The 27,890-nt window shown below is 39.6% G+C and overlaps 1 protein-coding gene across 3 annotated transcripts in view; it reads left to right on the forward strand.

Annotated features, from left to right (window-relative positions):
- LOC110834027 (cysteine-rich motor neuron 1 protein) overlaps positions 1–27,890 on the forward strand; it is a 370,078-nt gene that overhangs the window by 69,700 nt on the left and 272,488 nt on the right. The window contains exon 1 of one of the 3 annotated variants that reach the window (XM_022072763.2): positions 5,345–5,551. The exons of the other annotated variants lie outside the window; for them this stretch is intronic. The gene's annotated coding sequence lies outside the window, so the exon portion shown is untranslated. Of the gene's footprint in view, positions 1–5,344; positions 5,552–27,890 lie in introns of those variants that run through there. 3 annotated transcript variants of the gene reach the window in all.

Below are 27,890 nucleotides of genomic sequence, written 5' to 3' on the forward strand. Positions count from 1 at the left end.
TAATATTTTAATATTTTCCGTCAAATCACAATTTTAATAAGATAATAAAATATAAAATATTTAAAATTGGAACGTTCCAATTTGTAAATCGATCATTCGATGCGGAACGTGAAATGATATTTTAAATATTTTATATTTTATTATCTTATTAAAATTGTGATTTGACGGAAAATATTAAAATATTAACCTAATTCACAATATGACGCAAATATACTACCTTGAGGATAATTATGTAGCTTGGTTATTTATTATTTAATGACACTGTACTGGGTTCAGATGCTTGTAATGTCGAATGATGGGAGGATTAATATGCACCTTGGCTTATAGTTATTTAACTACACGATCTTGTGTGAAGATCATTTCTATAAACATTTTAAAGTAAAGTAGGAGTTTAATGTGACTAGTACGAAATCAGTGTAGAATATCATACCGAATTTCTTGAATTTGCGTTCCGTAATTTTCTAATATAAAAATTGTTGGACGATGGATGGACGGACAGACACAGCATCCCCAGTTTGCTTTAATTTTTTGCACTTTGTGTAACGAATGCATTAAGTGACCTATTGCACTTAGAAATATCTCTGTGTATGTCACGATCAATACTGTCTTAATGGAACGCACTTCCTGCGTTTTGGACTCGCATTCATGTGCATTATGCTATTTCTATCAGACCTTGTGGAGCAGTTAAAAGAGGTGGAGTTTAGATGACACTGTATCTGCTACAGGCATTATTTAGCGCAGAATGATATTACGTTAAAGTTTAAGTTGTTTCTTCCAGCGAGGACGGACTGCGTTTTGAACGCGTAATGTTACAAATGCGAGCGACAAAACGCATGAGATGGAAGTTCATAGTTACATTTCGTTTGTTGTGAAGAGGAAAGGAATTAAACGTGGCCGATTTTAACCCTTGATCATAAAAGATATTACATAAGCAAAAATGTTTGTTGCCAACTGTTGTCATGAATATAAACAATGAAGCTTTCTCATGTGTAATTTATTTTGTTTCTCCCTTGGTCCAAATATTCTCTTCAGCACCCCCTTCCCCTTAATCTGTGTTATTCTCTTAATGTGGGAAGCTAAATTTTTGTTTCTAGACAGGAGACTGCGACAGTTAGAATATAAAATGCATTGTAGCAAGTGTAACCTGGACTTGCAAGATTTGAGATTTTATAATCTTCCATGCTGTGTGTATACTTGCAAGAAATCTTGCAAACCATCTTTTTTCTACACTGTTTACTTTTTCTACTGGGACGTTCCTCTGTGTTAGCTTATATACATGCTTTAGACTGTTCCACTGTTTAAAACCACACAACGTTATAGTTTCGATAAGTGCCTTATTAAATACCACGTTATAAAACCAAATTACAAATAATTTAAAACATACAGATCCTTTAAATGTAGAACTGTTAAAACTGCGTTCTTCGGGATTCTCACGGAAGTGAAGATGTCCATTATGTTCCTCTGGGGTGTCACGCCGTAACTGACGATGGAGGCAGAATGACCCTTTGAATCGTTGGTTACCACCCGCAAGTCAACACGGATTCACAACCCAAAAGATGACCATGGGAATTCCGAGAATTTAGTCCGCTCATAATTTCTTCAACGTAATATTGATATGTTATCGTTTTCCCGAAATTAGCGAATAGATTTTATATATCGTCATACAGTGAATCACTGTTTTTCCGTGTGGACTCCAGGTTCAGCAGAATATCTGCAACGTTAAGCTTTGTTCGGAAACTCTATACAGCACAACTTGGCTACTTCCCCAGGGCTTCGTCTTCGTCTATGCAAATATCGGGGCAACGGATAAGGAAGCCTCCATTTACGCCGGTAGGGCGGAGGATGTGTACGAATGTATGTACTCTTCAAATTTAATTCGTTGCCGTAAACAGCCAAGTTGCGGTACGGTGCATTGTAAGCTTGATCGGAGGGGACCCCCCCCCCCCCCCCCGGTTTTCTATAAGCCTTATTCTTATCAACCGCCATGTTTTCAGGAAAGAAATTTCAGCACTGGCTATGCTGTTCTTGAGTGTCTTGTAATTTACTGATTAGTTACGATTTATATGACATGTTCACGTGCGTGTTTGATACGGTGTATTTATTTTTGATAACATCACCAACATGGCGAACGAGCGAACTTTGAAATATTTGTTGTCAAAACGAAGCGATCCCTGCACTACTTCGGTTCTGTTATTTTGCTGAATCTGCTTCCCGGTGAAACTAAGCCACGAGAGGGCATTGTTGACGTGACTGTACAAAGCATTTTACTATAATGCTATAGACTTAAGCCTATACGTATTTTAAACTTTGATTTTTATTTAAATCATTTTAGGTTTTATCCAATTAATTCCGAAGTTAAGGGACTGTTTAGTTTCTCTTAAAAAGTTTGCCTAGTGGAATAGTATTTGCGTAATTTTCAGTGGAGTATTAAATGCCGCCTTACGAGGTAGTGATTGTCCGGGCAGTGGTAACATTTACAAACCGGGAGCTGAACCCACACTCCTTTACTAGATTTCAGATTTCATTTCTACGAACTTTGCGCTCTCTGACGGCAACAATATGTCGCGCACCAAGAATAATAAGGGAATACGTACAACAGATGGGAACATGTTTTATGGCACTATTTGTAAGCCGAAGGCGCTTTTAACTCAGGGTAATAAGGTAATATGTACTTTTTGTTCGCTCTATATCCCAGAACTCCGTAACTTGTATACAGTAAAGAATTTGAAACTGCTTCCTTGTAAAATATTAGTGTTATGAGTTTTGGCCATATTATTCTAACAATGAGTTCCTGCAATAAGTCAGGGCATGTACGCATACCGTAACTATTCTGGCTCGTTTACTAGAAGTTGATCTGTAACTGTAACTATAATAACAGTGGTAACCAAGGTAGAATATTTTTAATCCAGCTATTGCGGAGGCCAGAAACGTTTTTTAGTCTTTACATATAGTCCCCTTTGTTGTTACTCATTTTATATAAAACTAGAAGAAATGCCGTGAATTCAGGACGAAGATCGAAGGTTTTATTTAGACATGCACTAAACTGTTGTGTTTGGCGGTTCTATTATATATAAACTGCTCTGAACACGCGCTTTTAATACAGAAACTAGGAAACCGAATGTTAGTATATTGTGCAACCAGTAGGCTAACATGAAGTCGGAAAAAGCTTATAATTATTTCTCTGAATGTAATTTATTAGACGTAGTTTCAACATTATGATAATTTTAATGAAATGTATAACGAAGTAATCATCGAATCGATGTTTAATCCCAGCATTAAAATTTTACAAGTCGACATAAACTAAGTGGGACGACCTTATTGTGACATTCTACGTATTTTTGTGTAAAAGGCAGAGAAAACTCCAGAATAAAACCGTTTAGATTTGAAATGTATAAAACCATATTTAAAGAACTTAATACTTGTATTTGATAATTATAAAAGTTTAGTTTGAAAACCAACAGATTAAAACACGAAACTCCTACCGAAGATCAGACACCTTAATTATACACTTTCTTCCCCTAATGAGTTGGATAATTTTCTTGGTTCTATTTTCTATTCATTTCTCGTCTGTGCTCCTCCATGGATGATCGCTACTACAGTAATGAAGGGTGTGTAGGCACACCTATTTAAATAAAGTTCTTTGTACGTAAAATCGGCTTCTAAAGAACTGAGTGTATTTTGGGTAAATTGTGCATCGAGAGCGAACGCTAGAATTGTCGCTCGAATTTAACATGCTGCTGATACGGAACATAATTTTCTTAAAATAACAGCTCATAGCACGAATCAACATTTTGTGATGTTATTTGAAGTAATTGCAGACCCAGTCACATTGCTTTGTTAGCTCGGTGGGTTGTTGCTAACACCTCACAAAACAACTGGAGGTGATGATATTATTTACTTCAGAACATTTGCTTGTCGATTGCAGTTCGGTGCGTATAATTACCATAACAAAATCGCTAACAAAGGGGCGTGACAGAAGCTTTTATTTATATATTTTTCATATAATTTATGTAATTATGACGCAATGGCTTGTGAAACATGATCAATATAATTTGATTAAGGGATATATTTGACAGCTGAAGGGTAAGGGGCGCAAAATAATAGAACGTAGTGCATGTATTAGCAGGGAATTAAGGCCTATAGATAGTGCCAACGCAGGCGCGTTCTGAGTTTAATATTAATACAAATACTATGGAGGGAAATTTAATTGGTGACACTGAATTTGTAATGAGGTTTGAGGAACCTAATCACCATACCCATTGGACTGGGAGTAGTCGGATGATTGAAGCATGTGGAATGTCCAATATGATGCCTTTCCTACTTGAAAGTCGTCCTCACTTTGATGTGGTATGACCTGTTATTAGAAACGAGGCTCTGGATACCGAGTCATGGTGCTGTCTTACACCTAGAATGGTGAAAATTCAAAGTAATGGTTTGATTTGTTTCATGTTTATAACCAATGTAGTGGAGTCCAAATCAAACCTTATAGCTGACTGCGTGTCATAGGTTATTCCTTTACTTCTTGATACCCACCTGAACCAGAATATTTGTTCATAACCGTCATCACAAAATTTTCCGATAACATTATGCGAAGTAGTTTATACATTCAGGACATAATTCTCCAAAATTGGTTTTTAATGTAAAATTCGTCCGTTTCTTACGTGATCTCTTACTACGCAGTTAAAAATACAAATATTGTGACCCTTAAATGGGTTAAGACGGTGAAGCTGTCGATGTTGAAGATGGGTGTCGTCTGAGCTGTTGCGTCTTATAGTCTAACAAATTGCTACAAGATTGCACGGCGCTGCATTCTATAAGACATCCATATTCATACTCATCGTGGTTAGAATCTCAAATGTCACGTCGATGTTCTTCATCCCTGAAGATGGAGGCGGAATATTCCGTCGAAACGCTACATCTACCTACAAGTCAAACGGCGTTACTACCCAGAAGATAGACATCGTACCGCGTTCTTACCTTTTTCCATGCACAGTTATTGCTAAATTCAAGATCAGAGCTTTTGTTTTCATTTATTTGTGTTGAAACCAGGATCTATAACGGTGGTTTATATATCCGTCTATCATTGTCGGCACGGCAAGTTGCGGTGGAATATGAGTATAGTACTTCAGTTCCTCGGTTGGGTACAGGCGGTATTTGAGGCTAACTAGTCTGTTTCTAATGTAGTTAGCTTTTTGTACCTTGGTTCTTCGTTTGTTAAATCTTGTTAAATCCTTTGCATAATGCGCGGTAAACCTGCTCTGTGACCACTGCGCAGCACTCAGCAAGAAAGTGGATTCCAGTTCCCACTAGTTTAAGCAGATAACTCCATTCTGTGTTTACATCCTGAAGACAAGTGTTGGTCTGATGCATCGGGTACGTTACTTATTACTTCACGAATAAACTTCGGTGTCTAGTGACAGTTTATTTTGATTATTAAGTTCAATTTTACCGACAAAGTTAATTCAGCATCTGGCATGTATTCTGGAGGTATACGGTTCGAGACATGGTCGGGGCACCAATTACTATTGAGATACTCATGATTTATGTCCAGGTATTTCTGTTCTTATCGATATTGTACTTTAAACTAGTACACTACTGGCTCCATTTTATTTTCACCTGTCCATAATAATTCTCATTGACTTGATAGTAAATAGTGTCTGTAACTGATACTTTGTTATTAAACAACCTCTGAATCAGTAAACCCGTATACCTATCTTCCCGTCTATTGTAGTAAATTGTGATTTGAAGACTCTTGTTGATTTTCGTTTTAACATCGTGCCAATCGGTCGTCCTACTGTTGACATTTCCAATTTCCTACACCAGTAACACCAAGATGGCGGCCTTGCTAAAATTTAGCTTTTGCTGTGGTGAATCATCAGAGTTAGACGATAGATCAGAAATATATAAATAAACTCTGTATGAAACTTTTCTTAACGCTACAGATACAAATATGGTGACGAGGCGGGAGTTTTATAAACTGGGTAAATTTCACATGATCGAAATCTGCACAAGTTGAAATTATTGACAGAAAGGTAATATTATTATATAATTATTGTTCTTGCTATTCTCACGACATGGATTGAGCATTTACAAGAAATTATGTGTCATAAGATTAGTGTCTTCTGAGACGTTATCTCCCGTATTGTCTTAGAAACTGATCTAACCGTGCTACTATCGTAGCCGCCCTGATGATGGAGGCAGTAACCATCCCTGAAACATCGGTCAGTTTATGAGAGACTACACGGTGTAACAACCCAGAAGACAGTCATCTTCAAATTTGTCGCCGTAAGAACCTGAAATCTCACTGATGTGTCGTGAGTTCTTAGAAGGACTTTCTGATTTTGTGAAGAAATAAGAATGAAATTCATACGAACGTTTGTAGTGCCTAACTCTTTAAATTCATTGATCTGTGTAGCGTTCTTAACTTAATCTGCGTCAAGCAGTTTTCTTTGGTGATCGTTATTTCTCGTGACTCCCTCAGAGACGCGAAATTCCTGTTTCTGATACCCTCGCTTTTGTTTACAACACGCAGTTCAGATGAAACCGTAAATCTGTTACAGGATCAAAGCTACGAAGTTTCACATCGTATGACAAAATGTTCCTTGAAAATATTAAACTTCTGAAAACTTTATAATGATGATTTCTGCGAAACGAGGAATTGGGGATAGAAAAAACAAACAAACAAATAAATTGTTCGGAAACTTTTCCTTCCTGTGGATGATCGATTACATGTTGAAAGAAGGAGCCACAGCATTCAACAGGATATCCATTTAGCTGATAAACTTTCTTTTGAAAATGTGTTGCTGATTGAATTTGGATCTGAAGAACAAGATACTTGAAAAAAATTTTAATATTTGTTTTGTATGGGTGGGAAATAAGGTATTTTGCTTTGAAAGAAGAACATAGAAGGTGGTTGTCTTCTGGGTTGTTGCGCCTTGTAGTCTGGTAGAAGTTTACCGATGTTTCAGAGGTCCTTGCTGCTTCCATCGTCACCAAATAACTACACGGCGTAACAGCCCAGAAGACTGCCAACTTCAGATTCAACGCAGCGAAAACCTCAAATCCTACTAAGCCATAAACTGCAATTGTTTGAAAGCAGAGTTCAAAAGAAATTAAAGAAAGGCGAAGTTAGTGACCAAATTAGGATATTACATAACAACGAACTTCGTGATGTGTAAAAGTCACATTGTTTTTATACTGAATTGTATAAGGTAACAGAATCTGTGTATGAACGGGGAAGCTTCCGCGGTTGTACGACTTCTTCGGAAAATAACCTTGCAGATACTGTCATCGTTTGGCGGTGAATCGTTCATTTCCTATCGGGACCGGGGAAATAACTGCGTTCAATTTCATCAGTGGATATATCGCCGATGATAGCAAGGTTGTATGTGTATGTGTATGTTTATGTATATATATGTTTGTGTGTGTGTGCAGCGGATTCCGGTTAATTGGGACACATCGGGTCTAGAACACTTTGGCCCTATTAAGTGGCTGCCCCCAATTATTCGAAGTTCCACGTAAAAAGTTAAAAAGGTTTGTTCTTTAAGATTTTTCCCAAATAAAAGGCTGCCCCGATTAACCGATGGCCCAATTAACCGGAATCTATTGTGTATATATATATATATATATATATATATATATATATATATATATATGACCAACATTTGTTCGTGTGTGCCTTCTGTTCATTACAAATGTGTCCAGCAGCAGAATAAAACGACCCATTCTGGTGTGTGTAGAGCTGTGTAATGGCTTTAATAACCTCTGTTGTATTAGGAATTAACTATAAATATATTAAACATGACTTATACTGCACTGGGAAGTGTCTTCCTTAATCTTCGTATTCTGTAGAACGTCTTTACTGATGTGATGGGCGTTTTGTTTATTTACATAAAATGTTTTTTTATAAATTTATTGTGTAGAATAATGTGCAAAGAACTTTTCTTTAAATTCCTTTAATTAGCGAGGCATCGCGTATATTCTGACATAGGAACGGTTTTTAATGCCTAAATATGCATGAGGAAAATTGCCATTTATTATAGCAACCTTCTAAACTTTATGCTTTCGACTATATCAGGGGCCCTCAACCTTTCAAGGTACAGCGTCACACTCATCGTTCCTTATATTAATAGCTTTGGGCAACTTTGTGAAACCTTATGGAAGTTTATTAAAATGCTAATGCAAACAGGTTCATATATTAATCAGTTATTTTCCGTACCAAAATTTATTTGTCGTTCTTATTAACTGTCCACTTAAAATAAAGTAAACATTGCTTTGTAACTGTTTTGAAACACGTAAGGTAAAGCGATATTACAAATGCATATTGTGTCTCAGAGCACACATCAGTGGACCGCAGACTGTCAGTTTCTGTACTATTATGATCTCATTTTGAGTTTCATTCATCGTATGTAGATGAGGAGGTGACTTCCTTGAAAGAGAGGCGAATCTTATAGTTTTTGTGCCTCGTTGTTTGTAAAGGGCCTCTTCCCTAGTAAGCTGCTGTTAGGATAGTGAAATCTAGGAGACTGGGTATTCGGCAAGAAATGCATATGCGACCTATTGGGGAATCCTTTTTGGAAACGACCACTTGAAGGACCGCTAAGGGCATAGGAGTATAATATTAAAATTGATCTTAAGCAGCCAGGTTCTGAGGCTGGAGGGTGGATGGAACAAGTTCAGGACATTGTCTAGTGACAGGCCTTGGTATTAGCAGAATTTAACTTTGAGAATCTACTACAGTAGACTCCCGATTATCCGAGAGCAGATTAATCGGGGTCTATCTGGTTTAAACGAAAATTAGAACTTAATTTAGGAAATCCGTTGTAAAAGAACGCTTAAAAAGAAAGGAGTAAATATAACAATGACATTACTTAATGTATTAACATAAAGCAGTTGTTTCTAAAATCTGTAGTTTACGACAATAGAATGTTATTACTCTATGTTGGATTTTTTAATTGTTGGTATGTGCCGCGTTAAATTTTATATAACATCATTTCTGTTATTAGTAAATCTTTAAAAATATAATTATTGTATGTCTGTTGGTAAACTCACGGTTTTGCTATATTTGCGTGTTTTTCTTTTATTTTTGCTGATTAACCGACGTTTCGTTAATGCGGGAAAAATATATGTACCAACCAACCCGAATAATCGACATTTTATACTGTACTTGACGATTGGATATATTAAGTTCAGTATTTTAATATTTTTGTATTGTTGTAAGGGTGTTAGATGTTTTATTCTTTTTATTTTCTGTTGTTATTTATAACGTAAAATTAATCCACATTCTGATGTAGAATATTCACTTTTATTAATTTCACCATTTTTTTCCCTTTAAAAGAGTTTTATTAGATGCATTTGGCGAGAGTTAAAGTTTTGCTTTTATTAGGGCAGTCCATAGCGGAAAGCTGCATTGTTTTTGAGACCTGTCATTTGGTGTAATCTATTAGATTAGTTTCTCGCGTGATCCGTTGAGGTAGAGAGGTAAAGCTGTTTGAAAATTGCAACAGCCCACACGATGCTGTTCGGTGTCTGTGTTAACTCGACCTGACGACTGGAAGTTTTAGCCGCAAATACGGCATGATTTTACGAAATTGGGCAAGGACGTCACACCATTGAATCCAATCTCAGTTTCCTATCGCAATATACGAGAAGAAAATTACAAATTAAAATCATTCATTGTATACAGTTAGAAAATGCAGCTCGGTCACTGATACTGAACCATGTTTACTTATATGAAAGAATAAGATGAAAACGTTCTGGGATATTGTCCCGTGTTGTCTTGTACTATTTCACAAACTTTTCAGATATGCTTGCTGCCTCCATCGTCAAGGCAATGAGTATCTCTGAAACGTCGGTCAATTTCTACGAGACTACACGGCGCAATATCCGAAAAGGCTATCATTTTTATACTCGCCGCCTTGAAAACCTGATATGTCATTATGAGAAAGAAGTTTGGTTTCAGCCTTTTGTAAGGAATTATAATGTTGCGAAGGTTTCTAGGCACATTGCACTAAGTGCCTTGTAATGGTGCATAGCCGCTTCCTTACATTTCATTTTCAGTTCGCAATCGGCAGTCTTCCTACCACTGGACGTTATGCAGCTAATACACTGGAAATAGCCGAGGAGAACGATGACCATGTCACATCGCTCTTAGGGGTCCAGCAGGCATTATGCTTGTCTTCAGCTGTCCTTCCTTATTGTCACGTCCGCGCTGGTCTGTCGGACTTCGGTTGAATCAAAACCAATTTGTCGCTACCAATCGAATTACAGAACAGAGTCATTCAGCGGTTCCAAAAGAGAAAAAGAACTTGAACAAAACCGACATTCAGTGACGTAGGACGAAGATATTTTTTATCTTACTTATCGTTTAAACCTGATCCAGTTTCTTATGTAATACACTATGTCTGTCGTCTGTAATTGCATTTTTCTGGCATATAAGATGCTTCTCTTCAACAAATATTTCAAATCCAGGATAACATGGGCGAAACATGCAACAAAAATGACATATCAGAAATGTACACAAACATTTAGTTTATATTCCTGAAGAGAAGCGGCCACTTGGAAGGCCTAGGTTTACACAGGAGGATAATATTAAAATTGATCTTAAAGGAATAGGATGAGAAGGGTGTGAACTGGATTCGACTTGATTCCCGTACACCACAATGACTAGTCAAACATAAGTAGTGCGAGTTGCATTGCTACTCTGTTTTTCACCGAGAGGTGTTTTTGGTATCATATTCCAATTGGTTTGATGTCGAGTCAGTACACTTGTAAAGAATGTTAAGGTTCTATATTCAAGTAGTGCAGTAATTTTATTTTAGACTTGCCATTAATTTTTATTTCTCAAACGCATCGTGGAGCTTTCAACGGATTAAACGTTACAGTTATCTAAAGTTGTTTTATACCAAATCTCACTTCTTTGCAATTAGCAGATTCTCTCTCCCGTGAGAGAAGATTTACTGGCCTAAGTGAATTAACACGAGCTCTTTATACACATCGACATTTTTCAAGTGAAGGCAGTAGACTTTATACGGGAATATCTCTTTAGTTTAGGTACGTAATTACATCGTGTTTTATTTTGTATGTAAATACACTCATGTAACTGTTATATTTGTCTAGTTTATTTCATTTTTTGTGTATCATACGGGGTTTCAGTTATCCGGAAAAAATATATATCTTGAACAACACGGATAATCGGGAGTTTTCTGTACTTTTAATATTGAGTGCTTTTCTGTGGATTTACATTAGTACCTTTCTGTGTGGCATTTAAGGTTCTCAGAGCGGTGTATATGTCGATGTTGGTCTTCTGGCTTGTCATGTAGATCTGAAACTAACCGACGTTTCGGAGGAGTTTACTCCGTATGTCTTACTCTTAAAAGATTTCTGACTATGCAGCGTTGCATTTAATTTTGCTGTTTATCTGGACTTGATCTATCGTTCTTTTTTCAAAAACCGAAGCCACTATGTTTCGGGAGTTTATTCTGCTCCCATCTTCAGGTGAAAATGCCTATTGTGTAGATCCCAATAGAAGGCGCTAAACGCAATCCCTATTGAATATTGAACAATGGACGAATTCCAGAGAAACAGCAATACTGAATGATACCCCCATCTTCATGATTTCAGTACCAAAAATGAAGGCAGTATGCTCCTATAAAATGTTAGTATCTACCACAATATAGAAGACCAACATAGTTTGTTGCGTTGACTGTTGATTTATCCAGCCAGTTCTAATTAACGAAAATCGTTGCGAACAAGACGAGTGTCAATTGCTCGAAGGGTCGGTCTGAAAAATCTAATCCCGTTGATGAAATTTGCATTGTGTAAAAATTAATTTACGCTCCAGCCCACTGTAATTGTCTGCGTGTGGTGCGTGTGTCCGTCGTGTAACAAAGGCTCTGCTTCATATTCCGACTTGTTGGACGCGAATTTTAAATGAACTCTTCGTTAACTGATGAACACGTAATGAGAAAAGCTTCTTTGTATTCTGCGCTGCCATTTGTGGGTGACACAGTAAGAATTTTAACACTGTGTGGCCAGTGAATTGGTTGCATTCTGGGGCGAAGGAAATTGTATATACGCTTTGTTTATCATGACACGTTTGTCCTAAAAATGTACTTTTTTGAATTTCAAATGAGGAGTGTTTTTCAGAAACAAATGGTAAGACATGCATATAGTAGGGAGATGCACAGAATTTAGCACAAAGTTGAATTGGCCGCATGTTGAACGAAAATATTCTCTGGCACAAGACAGTGCTTTTAAAATAATAATAGGCCTGTTGCTTATGATAACACGTGTTCTATCCTAATTTATATACCTCACTGGCCTTTTTTGTAATGATCAATCTTATAACATCCGAACTGAGTTTTAATTTGACCAATACGACCCTGTGTCTTGTATTGTGTTGACTGCTAATATGAAATTTCGTCGAAATCATTTGAGTTATTTTGTAGATTAGACACGCGAATGAATAATTATGCCAGCTGCTTTACGGCGTTCTGGAAGGTGGTTTAGTCTCATTTATAGGTGCCTCCAGTGTGGGGCCCGTTATACAAAGCGCCATTCATGACAGGATCCTGAACATGTCAAAATAACTTACTGGACACGGTCTTAGAAATGTGGAAGCAGGCGGTATTAGCTGGTTCAAAGAAGAATATAAAGCGATTGAAGGAAGGGGTTTGGTGTGATGAACAGTTACATGGTTTTAGAATAGAGAAGTAGGAGGAGTGTTGTGATATCAGACGTGGGTACAAAAGAATTGTTTTATGTGTGTGTGTGGCGTTCAATTCCGCAGTGTTTAGATTTTTCGATTCCACCTGCCATATACAATAACAAGAGGCAAACGTCATGCCGTGAAATTACGTATGTATCGTCCTCCGCATTCATTACCTCTGCATCAGCTGGAGGTGAATTGTTAGCTTCACGCTCCAGCCACAGTGCTTGTGATCTCAAAGGCAGTCTGAACATGGCAGTGAAGAGAGAACTCGCGGGTTCTTCCGGGAATCGGAACGTTGATTGTTCAACCCGTAGGCAGTCGTTTCAATCAATGCGTTACCGATCCTGACCGTATAAGTTATATTTGCAAAATTAAATTAAAATTACTGGAAGTACGAAGTGTTTTAAAGAGATTACAGCACGTCGAGAAAGCTTGCGGATGAATCTGCGATATTTTGTGTGGGAACTGTGAAACTTTTCCGTGTAAATGAATTACTGAAAATGCAAGTGGCTTATGTCTAGGATGGGGCAAAAATAAGTTTAGCTGCCATTTGTGTTTGTGTGTCACCAGCTGCTGCTGCTGGCACGGAGAGCCATACGAATCCAGCCGAGGTTTTGCCACCATAGTTTCGTCTACATACCACTTCACTGATAAATCATTCTTATTGTTCGTCCTATTTATACGCACGTCATGTGAAATGTGTATGCGATGCATTTTTTAGCTTACTAAAAAAATAGGCGAGTAATAAAGCATATAGACAATAAAAGTCTATAAATTTTATTGGAAACATTTTTTGATGTTGTTAGAATTCTACTCTTTTTGAGTTTCGTTAACAGAATTTAAGGTTCTTCGGAGCACAATATGTATCATTGATGAAAATCGTGCCCAACAGATTTTTGTATGCATTAAGTAAACATTATGGCCAGTGAGAGATATAAATTGTGAAGAAGGCCTTTAGGAAATATTTGTTCTCCGAGTGCAGTAACTCTTACCCTTCTTGGTTAATACTACTGTGTTTGCGAACCAAACAACACTCGTGTTGTCTGTCAGCGTTTGTCCTCTTGGTCATTTACTGTCATTTACCTCGGAAGCTTCAAGGATAGGTCTTCCAAGCACAAGTTCTGCTTAGCTTGTGTGCTTCCGAATTAATATTGTTTAATTGCACTGATTCGAGTTTTCTTGTAGAAATAATGCTCTTTGAATCCCTTGAAGGTACTTGGACACAGCACAGACCAGGAAATGGCGAAAGATGACTGTCTTCTGGGTTGTTGCTTCGAGTAATCTGATAAAAAATTATCGACGTTTCAGAAGTGAGATCACTCTGATGATAGAGGCAGCAAGGGCCTCTGAAACGTCGGAAAACTTCTACCAGAATATACAGCGCAATAAATCAGAAGATAATTATCTTTATGTTCGCTGCCGCTGTGAGAACGTGAAATATCATTCAGGAAATGGCAGATTTTTATCGTTGGTAATCGATTCCAGGAAATCTTATATTGAGGGAGGCAGATGAGGAAAATAATAAGATTATATTGGTGAAACAAATTAGCTTGCACAAGGAGAGAGTGCAAGACAACGGGCTTTTATGGATCGGAATCTCACCTTGTTGCACAAAAATTCCATTCAACATACAGAAACAAAAACAAGGAATAAATTTTCATTATACTGTAACCGGAGGTAATTGGGCAATTAATCTTTGTGGGTGGGAACAAGAGAGTCTCCGGGAAGACTTAACTAAGCCGAGTCCATGTTACTTTGTTCTGCTGTCGGAGTGAAAGCTTTGACGTGTTTCGTGCAAAACTTGAAATTAATTTATGCAAATTTCAGTAGACAATTTAAATAGGTAACCGCCCAAGAAACTTTCCCTCATCTTGGCTATGCCCATACCCTCCAATTCTGACGTCTAGGTCATGGGTTCAAATCCCTGTTGTACACATTATTTCTTTCTTTTTAACGATATTTTCTCGTAAATGCTGGATTAGTACTCCGAAGCAGTTCAGCGTTGCATTATTTTAAATCCAACACAAATATGCATGGTATAGCGAATTTAAATGTTCACGTGTTTATGTTTGACCTATACATTCTGGTAAATGCTTAGGAACAAGTGAAAAACTGTTATGATGATAATTACAATAAAATTACATAAGTATAATTTGTTAAATTAGAACGCACAACACATTAATTTCGAGATTGAAAAAATTTAATGTCTCATTCAAGGCAAAGTGTCGTGGGGACTTTGTAATCGCTGGGGTCGCATTCGAATGAATTTCTCCGAGAGAAGGAAAGCGAAAAGCCATTTGACCGCTAAATTTATTTATCACACTCTTGTTTGTAAGACTTGTGGAACAAGTTTCAGATATCGTGTACCCCTTAAAGCTACTTCACAATGAGCACTATCGGACACATCTCGGAGATGCTCCCAAAAGTACATCCTATTTTCATATGAGTAACGCGGTTTAATATAACACGGCTTTTTCTTATATGTTTTGCTTTGAGAGGCGGACACGAAATTTTGGAGAGTAAAATGTTTGTATTCCTGTCGAAATAGAAAAGCTGTAACAGAAGAATTATTAGATGTTCATGATGATAGCCTTTTCGGATGTTGTTACGTTTAAACTGAACAACATCGTACAAGTTGACCGATTTTTCAAAGGCGCGTACTGCACCCATCATCACCTCAGAAACGTCGGTAAACTTCTACGAGACTACAAGGCACATTATCTTATAAGGCTGCCATAATCATTCTAGCCGCTGTGGGAATCTGAAATCTCACGCAGTTCATAATGGGTTTCGCAATGTATGTTGTTAACATTTCCAGTTAATCAACCGATCAATCACTCAACAATCAGTAGATCGTTTATTAAGTTATCTTTACAGAGACACTGTGACTACGTAACGCCTTGTTTCTGCGGTCCACAGCTCTTAACAAGAATTATCTTTAGTGGCGTTATTTTCATACTATACAATGTTTATTCTTAAAACTGTGATTCCACGTTTCTTATTTTCTCACATAGATAATTTTGTCTCCCGCGTGAAGACGTAGGTGGGATGTGGATGTATAGCTTCATTTATTCCTCACCTCGGCACTAGTTGTTGGAGACAGACTCACGTCCCAGCTTCTCAACCCTGTGAATAATTCCCTCGGTACCCATTGGACAGGGGGCTGGATGCGGTAGCCAATAGAAAAATCTCTTTGCCGCTGCCGGAAATCGAACCATCGCCGTGTAAACCTAAGATCTTACTCTAAACACATTGTATGATGCTTGATATTTTCAGGTGTGTCAAGGGTCTGTCTGCTTTATTTTTACCGTGCTCTCGTCTGTAAGGATTTCAACCCGCGTGTTCGTAAGATTCATTATCTTAAGTAACTTTGTACAGGAGCAGACAGAGGCAGAGAAGTATCAGTGGCGTGCATCATGTGAAAATAATTGGGTTTTCAAGTATCGTGTCAGTCACGCATGGTATGGACATCACTAGTTACTGTTTAAGTAGTCAAATTAAATAGGAAAAAAGGGAGCGTTGCTGGAACAAACAGTTCGTGACGTTTTGATAAGCCTGGTGGCAACACACAGAGTTCGATTACAGATTTCAATTAATTTTGCTGTTATAGGCGCTTTTATTACATCACTGCGATGCCTTGCCATATGAACACTGTTCAGAGCGGTCGGCCGAAACGAATTAGATTCTGGCAGCTTGCATCACGGAAGCAAACATTTTATTTCTTTAAAGTGCTGAACGGAATATTTGAAACTATAAGAGAGGAAATAGCAGGGGCGGGGGTGGAGGAGCTTCGCATTTTGTACTCTTCAGAAAATATTGTTAGAGTGATCATGTAATGAAGGGTAAGTTGGGCGAGGCATGTAGCATGCATGGGTGAGCGATATGACAGATCGATCTGTGTGAAAGATCAAGCTTGGTAAACCTGTGTGACAGATGGAAATTCTCAAGGCGGTGAGGATGTCGATGTTACTTCAGCCCTGAAGATGGAGGCAGTATGTTCCTTCGAAACGTTGATGTCTTCGTGCAGGTTCACACGGTGTTACTATCAACAATGACATCTCAATGAAATTGATTCTGATTGCATGTTCGATTTTAAGTGAAAAGAATATTCGATGTTGGCAAATGAAATAAATATGTGACTCGATTTTGGTGGAGAAACAAGAAATACACTCTAGAGCGGTGGCTTGGAACATAACATAATATTAAAAAAGGATACAGGGAGGATATAGATGGTGTAGATGAGACCTGGTTTGGTACTGGCTCCGGATTCTGTCCGGTGGCAGGCTCAGATGCGCTGCGTCTGTAGGTTGGTTACATAGGGAATTTCTTTACCGACGCTTTCGTGGGCTGAGTGCGAGTATGCGGGTAGGCTATGTTGAAGGGGGCTGTATCGGGTGTTGAATGTTTTACGGAAAAGAAACAACCTATTGTGTTTTTTATTTTGTGCATTGATTGAAGCTAGTTCTGTAAGTGATCCAGATGAGACAGAGTACAATATGGAACGGAAATTATGACAGTTTTCATTAGCCCCGCTGCCAAGTCTCAGCTAGAGCGAACGCTGAGATGGGCGTGGCTGGGTTATATATGACCGATCATCGTCTTGCAAATTACAGAAATTCGTCTGTTAGCCGTCAGAATGAGGAGGCTAGGGCTCGATTTTGGGCTGTTACGCCATAGTAGTAGTAGTAGCCGTCAGAATCAATACAATTTCGAAATCTCAGAAATGAGCTTTTGGGCGAATTCCTTGCTTTAAATACTGCGCGGAGCCTTCGCATTTTCTGTTTTGTCATGTTGCGTTCCAGTCGTAGCTTTGCAGGTGACAGACACCAAGTGGCCAGATGATGTGACAGATACTAGAATTCTGGGAAGTGTCAGTGCACTGTTTAATTTCCAGTGGCTGCGTCGTAACTTTAATTAGTTGCGACACCCCCTCGTGTAGCTTGACCTCATTTCTTTTTTTTACCGTGAATATATGAGACGCAATTTATCAGGTTCATAGTTTTTAAACTACTGGGACACTACGTACAACACTGTACTTATTACAACTTCATAGTCTGTTTCACTGAACAGTGGTAACTATATGTACCAAATTTTTTAACATTCAGTAACTCGCCATTTCGCTCACACAGTGTGTTTGTGTGTTCCGTTCGGTTCTCACCATAAACATATATTGATTCGCTTAACATTAATAGACTGATGTTATTTATTTTCGGGGAGGTGGGAACAGAATTGTTAAGTGTTATTGAAACGAGATTTGTGTACCGAATGGTTAGACTGGCACAGATAATTTTATGAATGTAAGCGACTGATGTTTGACATAAATCGCTCCGAAAAATTAATGTTTATTTTATTTTAAAATCCCTAGCGCTTACAATTTCTGATACATAGGAAACATTAGTTATACCGAACTGAATCGAGATGCAAGCCCAAAACTTTATTGTTTCAGATACAACATTTAAGTTTGCATTGTTTGCCGTCATGGTTGCCAAGATTCTTGGTTGTGTCACGTAACGCGATTACTTGTCCAGCCGGTTGGAATTTTTCTCAGAAGTAACACGTGTCTTAGCCCTTCCACGTTGAGTGATTCAGCAGGGAGGTGTTATTTTTATATTTTTATATGACGCACAAATCCACATAAGTAATGCTATATAAGATTAGCTTCAGTGTCGAGAGATGGTACGATGTTTCATTCCTGGGAGAATGATTAGTTTTAGAACTACATATCTCGTTTGTAGCGTGGGAGGTGTAAATGAAAGTACGCCGCATTGTATTTGCATATGGCAACACGTTAAATCCTCACTGAAAAATAAATAAATATTTGCAGCCAAGAAGGGTCTGATCATGGGAATAAAACGACAGGTCATTTGACCATCTGGTAGAATGCTGTGTTGTCTTCAGCAAGCTGTGTAGTCGAGATCCTCCGCAAATCTCCTTTTGTATGTGTATATACACACAAACACGTATATGGTGGCACAAAAAACGGACATGTGTTTGCCAAAGCATTTCTGTGCATCGTGGGCCTGAGATCCTGTTTTGCGCAAAAACGCATAGAGTCAACACACAATGGTGATGTCATTACGATCTGTTTGACTTTGTTTTGCACATCTTCAATTACGCTAACTTTTGTTTCCGCGAAGTGAATTTTCTCATGCTCCTTACTCTCGAATGTTTTATTTCCACATTACACGAGGCATAGAAAAAAGAATTACCGCATTTCTGAAAACCAGATTACTTCTATTTTTTTATTATCATTTTTGGTATATAGAATGTATAACGAAATACAAAAGAAAAACTTGATGTATTATAATCTCTCTCCTATTGGCAATTTATGACAGCAGCGTAGTATGAGTATTGTCGGTTAGTGTTTTATATTCTTTTGAGTCAAATACTCGTAATTCGCAGTCACGCGAGTTTGCTATAGAGACACAGATTTGGTATTCTGTATCTTAGCTTTATTCCAGATAAGTCCTGGGAATGACATTTTGCATAATGGATCTTTGAAGATTACTTGAAATTCCAAAGGATGTGACAGCAAGCGTATTTTCTATTATTTATCGCCGAGGCGTTGCATCTTGATCACTTTATGCATTAAAGAGTTGGTACTCAGCTTAACAGCGCTAGACGCTGATCACTTTATGAGCCATGAAATACCTGTTGAACCAAACGAGATAAGAGATGTGAAACTAGTGAGATAAAAAGATGTTATATTGGCCTGTTACAAAGATACTAGCAAATACTGGAGTGATAGCTGTTTACCTTTGAGATACGTGTTTATGTAAAGACTGTCACACACCTTACATCTTGGTTCTCCACAGACAACCGAGCTCCAGTTTTGGTGTTAATTTAATATTCCGGTAGCTAGACGTGTTCTGTAATTCCAAGCGAGACATTCCACTTGAGCGGTTGCATTAGATTTTATAACGTCTCGCTTCCACTCGCATTGGTATTGTTACTTTAATTTGTCACACCATCCAGCTTCCATCTGCTTTAGTCTCGCCCCAGGGAGCTACACGTGATTACGTAAGTGCGCAGTGAAAGGAACTCGGCAGGGAGCAAAATATGACACAATTCCTTATAAAATTTATTTCCCTTACGATTTTGTAATTTAATCGTGATTACTGTCAAATTCTGAATGATTAAATACTTTTAGAAATTATTGTAGGATTTGAGGTTTTCACGGCGATGAGTCTGAAGATGGCTGTTCTGGTTTCTTGCGCCGTGTAGTCTAGTAGAAGTTGAAGATGAGACTTATCGCCCTGATGATGGAGGCAGAAATTACCTCTGAAACGTCGGTAAACTTCTACCAGACTACATGGCGCAACAACCGAGAAGACGGCTAACCTTAGAAATTGTTGTAAGACGACAGAGTGTAATTTTAATGAAGTGGAAAAATTGTATTTGAAATTTAAACTGAACATAATTCACGATGTTGAGGAAAGTACTGTCTTTCCATACGTGATACACTGAGACGTGAACGAATATTTATTTACAATTTATGTAATGAAGCGGTTTCAGTAGCTCAGACTATGTGGCGCGGAAACTAGAAAGAAGAAACAATGTGGTGTATGTGTATGTATATAACATATACATTGTATATATAGTAGGTTCCGTGATGCGTGTGTCGAACTTTAGAATGTTATTGTATGAGTTATTTTGAGTAAGAAATTCTGTCATCATATGTCCAATTATTACCTGTTGATTTCACAAAATTCGCTCTCAATGTTATCCCATCTGTTTGAGATGCACACGTGTGATACAATGATGGCGTCGCGACGCTCTTCGTCAGTTTTCTAGTTCAATATCTGCGGTAAGTTTGGCGTATTTCGAAGGCAACGCCATGATTAGCGTCGCAACGTTAAGTTAGGTTCGGTTAGGTTAGGTTAGGTTAGACCGTGTATATTGAACGGTATCCACTTTCCACCCAAGGCGCCACTACGTGTTTAGTCCCTCTGATCGGCGCCGACTATCTAGTATCGTGCCCACCGTAATACAACTGGTTTGACGCCATTTTTGGCGTCACGACACTCGGCGTCGGTTTTCTAATTGAGTGCTCGCTGTCATCTGGAAACATCTGACGAAATTTTGGCGTTGTTTGAAGGCGTCGCGTTGGTTGGCGTCGCGACGCCGGGCGTCGATTTCACAAATTCGCTCTCAATGTTATCATAACTGTTTGAGACGTTCGGTTAGGTTAGGTTAGGTTGAGTTAGGTTAGGTTAGGTGAGGTTAGGTCAGGTGAGGATAGGTTGGGTTAGGTTAGGTTAGGTTAGACCGTGTATATTGAACGGTATCCACTTTCCGCTAAAGACGCCACTACGTGTATACTCCCTCTGATCGGCGCCAACTATCTAGTATCGTGCCCACCGTAATACAACGGGTTTGACGCCATTTTTGACGTCATGTGATAGCGTCATGACGCTCGGCGTCAGTTTTCTAATTGAGTGCTCGCTGTCATCTGGACACATCCGATGAAAATTTGGCGTTATTTGAAGGCGACGCGATGGTTAGCGTCGCGACGCCGGGCGTCGATTTCACAAACTCGCTCTCAATGTTATCCCAACTGGTTGAGACGCACTCGTGAGATACAATGATGGCGTCGCTGATAATAGCGTCGCGACGCATGGCGTCGGTTTTCTAGTTCAATATCTGCGGTACGTTTGGGGTATTTCGAAGGCAACGCCATGATCAGCGTCGCAACGTTAAGTTAGTTTCGGTTATTTTCGGTTAGGTTAAGTTAGATTGTGTTAGGTTGGGTTAGGTTAGGTGAGGTGAGGTTAGGTTAGGTTAGGTTAGGTTAGGTTAGACCGTGTATATTGAACGGCTTCCACTATCCGCCCAAGGCGACACGACATGTTTAGTCCCTCTGATCGGCGCCGACTATCTATATAGTGCCCACCGTAATTAACGGGATTGACACCATTTTTGATGTCATGTGATGGCGTTACGACGCCCGGCGTCGGTTGTCTAATTGAGTCCTCGCTGCCATCTGGACACATCTGACGAAATTTTGGCGTTGATTGAAGGCGTCGCAATGTTTGGTGTCGCGACGCCGGGCGTCGATTTCACAAATTCGCTCTCAATGTTATCATAACTGTTTGAGACGTTCTGTTAGGTTAGGTTGAGTTAGGTTAGGTTAGGTAAGGTTACGTTAGGTGAGGATAGGTTAGGTTAGATTGTGTTAGGTTCGGTGAGAATAGGTTAGGTTAGGTTAGGTTAGGTTGTGTTAGGTTAGGTTAGGTTAGGTTAGACCGTGTATATTGAACGGTAACCACTTTCCGCCCAAGGCGCCACTGCGTGTATACTGTCTCTGATCGGCGCCAACTATCTAGTATCGTGTCCACCGTAATACAACGGGTTTGACGTCATGTGATGGCGTCACGACGCTCGGCGTCGGTTTTCTAATTGAGTGCTCGCTGTCATCTGGACACATCTGACTAAATTTTGGCGTTGATTGAAGGCGTCGCGACTGTTGGCGTCGCGACGCCGGGCGTCGATTTCACAAATTCGCTCTCAATGTTATCATAACTGTTTGAGACGTTCGGCTAGGTTACGTTAGGTTGAGTTAGGTTAGGTTAGGTTAGGTGAGGTTAGGTTAGGTGAGGATAGGTTAGGTTAGGTTGGGTTAGGTTAGGTTAGGTTAAATTCGATTAGGTTAGGTTAGGTTAGACCGTGTATATTGAACGGTATCCACTTTCTGCTAAAGACGCCACTACGTGTATACTCCCTCTGATCGGCGCCAACTATCTAGTATCGTGCAAACCTTAATACAACGGGTTTGACGCCATTTTTTACGTCATGTGATGGCGTCACGACGCTTGGCGTCGGTTTTCTAATTGAGTGCTCGCTGTCATCTGGACACATCTGATGAAAATTTGGCGTTATTTGAATGCGTCGCGATGGATAGCGTTGCGACGCCGGGCGTCGATTTCACAAACTCCCTCTTAATGTTATCCCAACTGGTTGAGACGCACTCGTGTGATACAATCATGGCGTCACTGCTAATAGCGTCGCGACGCATGGCGTCGGTTTTCTAGTTCAATATCTGCGGTACGTTTGGCGTATTTCGAAGGCAACGCCATGATCAGCGTCGCAACGCTAAGTTAGTTTCGGTTATTTTCGGTTAGGTTAAGTTAGGTTGTGTTAGGTTGGGTTAGGTTAGGTGAGGTTAGTTTAGGTTAGGTGAGGTTAGGTTAGGTTAGGTTAGGTTAGGTTGGGTTAGGTTAGGTTAGGTTAGGTTAGACCGTGTATATTGAATGGTATCCACTTTCAGCCCAAGGCGCCACTACGTGTTTAGTCCCTCTGATCGGCGCCGACTATCTAGTTTCGTGCCCACCGTAATACAACTGATTTGACGCCATTTTGGCGTCATGTGATGGCGTCACGACGCTCGGCGTCGGTTTTCTAATTGATGCTCGCTGCCATCTGGACACATCTGACGAATTTTTGGCGTTGATTGAAGGCGTCGCGACGCCCGGCGTCGATTTCACAAATTCGCTCTCAATGTTATCATAACTGTTTGAGACGTTCGGTCAGGTTAGTTTAGGTTGAGTTAGGTTAGGTTAGGTAAGGTTAGGTAAGGTTAGGTAAGGTTACGTTAGGTGAGAATTGGTTAGGTTAGGTTAGGTTAGGTTGTGTTAGGTTAGGTTAGGTTAGGTGAGAATAAGTTAGGTTAGGTTAGTTTAGGTTAGGTTTGACCGTGTATATTGAACGGTAACCACTTTCCGCCCAAGGCGCCACTGCGTGTATACTCTCTCTGATCGGCGCCAACTATCTAGTATCGTGCCCACCGTAATACAACGGGTTTGACGCCATTTTGGCGTCATGTGATGGCGTCACGACGCTCGGCGTCGGTTTTCTAATTGAGTGCTCGCTGTCATCTGGACACATCTGATGAAAATGTGGCGTTATTTGAAGGCGTCGCGATGGCTAGCGTCGCGACGCCGGGCGTCGATTTCACAAACTCGCTTTCAATGTTATCCCAACTGGTTGAGACGCACTCGTGAGATACAATGATGGCGTCACGGGTAATTGCGTCGCGAAGCTCGGCGTCGGTTTTCTACTTCAAGATCTGCTGTAAGTTTGGCGTATTTCGAAGGCACCGCCATGATCAGCATCGCAACGTTAAGTTAGGTTTTATTACGTTCGGTTTGGTTCGGTTAGATTAAGTTAGGTTGAGTTAGGTTAGGTTAGGTTAGGTTAGGTTGGGTTAGGTTAGGTTAGGTTAGGTGAGGTTAGGTTAGGTTAGGTTAGGTTGGGTTAGGTTAGGTTAGGTTGGACCGTGTATATTGAACGGTATCCACTTTCCGCCCAAGGCGCCACTACGTGTTTAGTCCCTCTGATCGGCGTCGACTATCTAGTATCGTGCCCACTGTAATACAACTGGTTTGACGCTATTTTTGGCGTCATGTGATGGCATCACGACGCTTGGCGTCGGTTTTCTAATTGAGTGCTCGCTGTCATCTGGATACATCTGACGAAATTTTGGCGTTGTTTGAAGGCGTCGCGATGGTTGGCGCCGCGAGGCTAGGTGTCGATTTCACAAATTCGCTCTCAATGTTATCATAACTGTTTGAGACGTTCGGTTAGGTTAGGTTAAGTTGAGTTAGGTTAGGTTAGGTGGGGTAGGTTAGGTTAGGTTTGGTTGTATTAGGTTAGGTTAGGTTAGGTTGGGTTAGTTTAGGTTAGGTTAGGTTAGACCGTGTAATTGAACGATATCCACTTTCCGCCCAAGGCGCCACTACGTGTTTAGTCTCTGTGATCGGCGCCGATTATCTAGTATCGTGCCCACCGTAATACAACGGGTTTGACGCCATTTTTTACGTCATGTGAAGGCGTCACGACGCTCGGCGTCGGTTTTCTAATTGAGTGCTCGCTGTGATCTGGACACATATGAAAATTTGACATTATTTGAAGGCGTCGCGATAGTTGGCGTCGCGACGCCGGGCGTCGATTTCACAAATTCGCTCTCAATGTTATCCCAACTGTTTGAGACGCACACATGTGATACAATCATGGCGTCGCGGCTAATAGCGTCGCGACGCACGGCGTCGGGTTTCTAGTTCAATATCACTTTAAATTAGAGACTTCTCAGATTTAAATTTGGCGTCTTTATGAAGCCGTCACGATGTTTGGCGTCGCGACGCCGAGCGTCGATTTCGTAAAGCCGCTCCCAATGTTATCCAAACTGTTTAAGTCGCTCTCCTGAGGTACTTAATGGCGTAGCGGGGAATGGTGTCGCGACGCTCCTCGTCGGTTTTTCACTTTCGTAAGGTGTTTTCTGTGGACTTTTCTGCGGTAAGTTTAGCGTATTTCGAAGGCAACGCCATGATCAGCGTCGCAACGTTAAGTTAGGTTCGGTTAGGTTGGGTTAGTTTAGGTTATGTTACGTTGGGTTAGGTTAGGTTGGTTGGGTTAAGTTATTATTCTAAGCAGACACGCAAATGGAGTACGGAACAAGGGAATGTTGGGGTTAGACAAAAGGAAAAACGGAAATTATGGAAGGCTATAAGGAATAAAGATGCTAAAGAAATCCTCTCGGTTTGAATTTTAATGGGGATTTTCCACTAGTAATAAATAACACGAGCAAATTGTGAAACTCGTGTGCTGTGATATTGATTACTTTATTATTCCTCTCTTTGGCTCAGTTCTTTTCTAATCTTCTTGGGGCCCTCTCATCTTAGGAGACCAAAATTTCACACCAATGTGAATCAAACTCTTCCTCGCTTCAGGACTTCACTCGTGTAGATTTGTTGAGTGACGTAGTGCTACACAGTTTGGGCAGGCCATATGGCCGCGTACTGACCTGTCCAGCTAGTCCGTCATTAATCACCGTTTGCTGGCCGTCCCCGAGGGTGGAGCTCAAGGACAATTGTGCGAGTCTTCCGCGCACATGTGTGAAATGCATTGTTTGTGATTTTGCATACCTCGTCGATTTATGTGTTAATTTACTGCTCGTATAAAATTAATGTCTTGGTACAGTGATTAAAGACACTTTTTTCCTTTTATTTTGTTAAAAATTTTAAAAGTATTTCTGCGGCTTATGAAGATGAAAATTTTATGTCTGTCCTGTTTTCTTGTGTTTTATTTCTGAGAATAACAGTATAGATCGAAACCCTGAAAGGAAGAGACCGTTTGAGAAACATAGACGTAGATGGAGGATGATATTAAAATCAGAAATAGCGTGCGAGGATTTGAACTGCATTCATCCAGTTGTCCTTCAACGTGAAACAAATTAATTGTGATGGAAAGAAGCTCAAATGTTACAGCAGTACAGCATAAAGAATAAAATACTATAATCCACTCAACTGGCGGAACTCTTAGGCACAAATTAACGGACCCCCAGTTGGGGAGTAGTGGAAAACGAAAGAGTTACATTGCAGTGGCGTGAACCGAAACTACATTAGACCTACAGCTTTCATTGTAGATTTCCATATTTAATTGTAACCTAACTGGTAGTTTTTTGTACATGAAACTGACAGTAATGACCTCCGTGCACATGCTACAATGAACAGACCCAAGAGCTAAAAATTTCGTATTTCTGCATTGGATGGGGTAACGTATAAGTACATTACAATTTTCAAAGATTATTCCTACCCTACACAGAACAGGACAGACCGACGTCTTCTTGTAAGCATCGTGCATCGTATGTCGGACGGGTTACGGTGTTCCCGTATATGGAAATCAATGGTGGTTGGTCCGACTGCAAGGAGTTATTACAAAAACGTGGTTAGGTTTGTAATGGGGACCTGATGGAAAGGCGTAAAAGAAATCGGAAAACGATATTTGCTAAGCCCATCAAAACGTTGAGTGTTTTAAAGTATGCATAGCGTCACAGGGTGACTGTAAAGGAACTGTACAGGTGAACGACGTTGTACCTGTCTGTTTGTATGTCTTGTAAGTTGGTTAAATTGTACAGGCAATCTTAATGTGGAATATTGTGACTGGATAGTGTATTACAAGGTGCTACCTTAAAATTTGCTTGAAAGGCTAAGAAAATTCACGAATATGTGATTCCTGGTCGGGTATAGAACCATGTACTTCATAAATACGCAGCAGGACTGCCAACAATTCAACCGCGACTTTCGTTCGCTTTAACAATTTTATGATTTCGTCGTCTGTGTCCAGGTTAAATGTAAACATCAATATTACAGATGGTAATTTACCGATTTTTTTTACAGTTGATAGACAGGCTTATGTAATAAGATGTGGCGTCTCCCATCTGGTTCTGATGAGCTGGGAGTAACGCTAGTGAAATTCATTGTTGGGTGGATTTTCATACTCAAATTTTAAAGGTATATTTTGTGTAGGAAATTTTTTAAAAATGTATGGCGAAGGTAAATGTGGTAGTGTGGGCAACTTAAATACTGGGTTCATGGGCTAGAACACTTCCGAGTAGCTAGACGCTTTGCCTGGAGTTATCATCCATCCGATGACGAACACTGTTCAAGTCAGTTACCCGTTATCTTAATTAAGATATTTCGTAGTTTTACCCAGTCTCCCCAAGCTGTGTGCCCCGTCTGCTTCCTTTAAATAAGTAATACTTACCAAGAATTCATGTTTATTCTCCTGTCTCTTTTAACGCTGTATGAACTGAAATGTTCAAACACCGTTATCACACAGCAATAATGATTAACCATATGAAACCAAAGCTCATTTGCATGATATTTAATAATTCAGTTACTACCACAAAGATACACAACTCTGCACTGTTAGAAGTATCAATTGATTAAAGCTTTTAAAGAAAATAGCCCCTGTTTCTTCCGAGAATGAAACGTAACCATAAATACACTCTTTGGGCAAAATGTTAAAAGCATATGGTGTATATAGTTACCATCAGACTCTAAGGGCGGCCGCACACCAACTGCGTCAAGACAAGCATCAAGACATGAGACAAAAGACGCAGTCTTGCTTCATTCGTGATTCAGACTCGAGTCCGCACACCGAAGTAGCACGTGTCTGCGTCTTATCACATCTTCTCTAGTTGATGACATGACGTCGTCCAGTTTTATGTGTGAGTGAGAGCAAACTTGTACGAAATGAGCTTATGATCAATGTGTATAATAGTTTATTCAGTAATTAGCTCATTAAAATAAAATTAATCAGTGCACTTACCAACTATGTTTACTTCTTTTGAAACTGCATGCCCAGCTTTATCAACCTTCTCCTTGTTTGAGTGGCCCGG

This window comes from Zootermopsis nevadensis, unplaced genomic scaffold, assembly GCF_977971745.1.
Source record: "Zootermopsis nevadensis isolate Lab colony 2312 unplaced genomic scaffold, Znev_1.0 Znev_ptg000017l, whole genome shotgun sequence".
In the NCBI taxonomy this organism is placed as follows: domain Eukaryota; kingdom Metazoa; phylum Arthropoda; class Insecta; order Blattodea; family Termopsidae; genus Zootermopsis; species Zootermopsis nevadensis.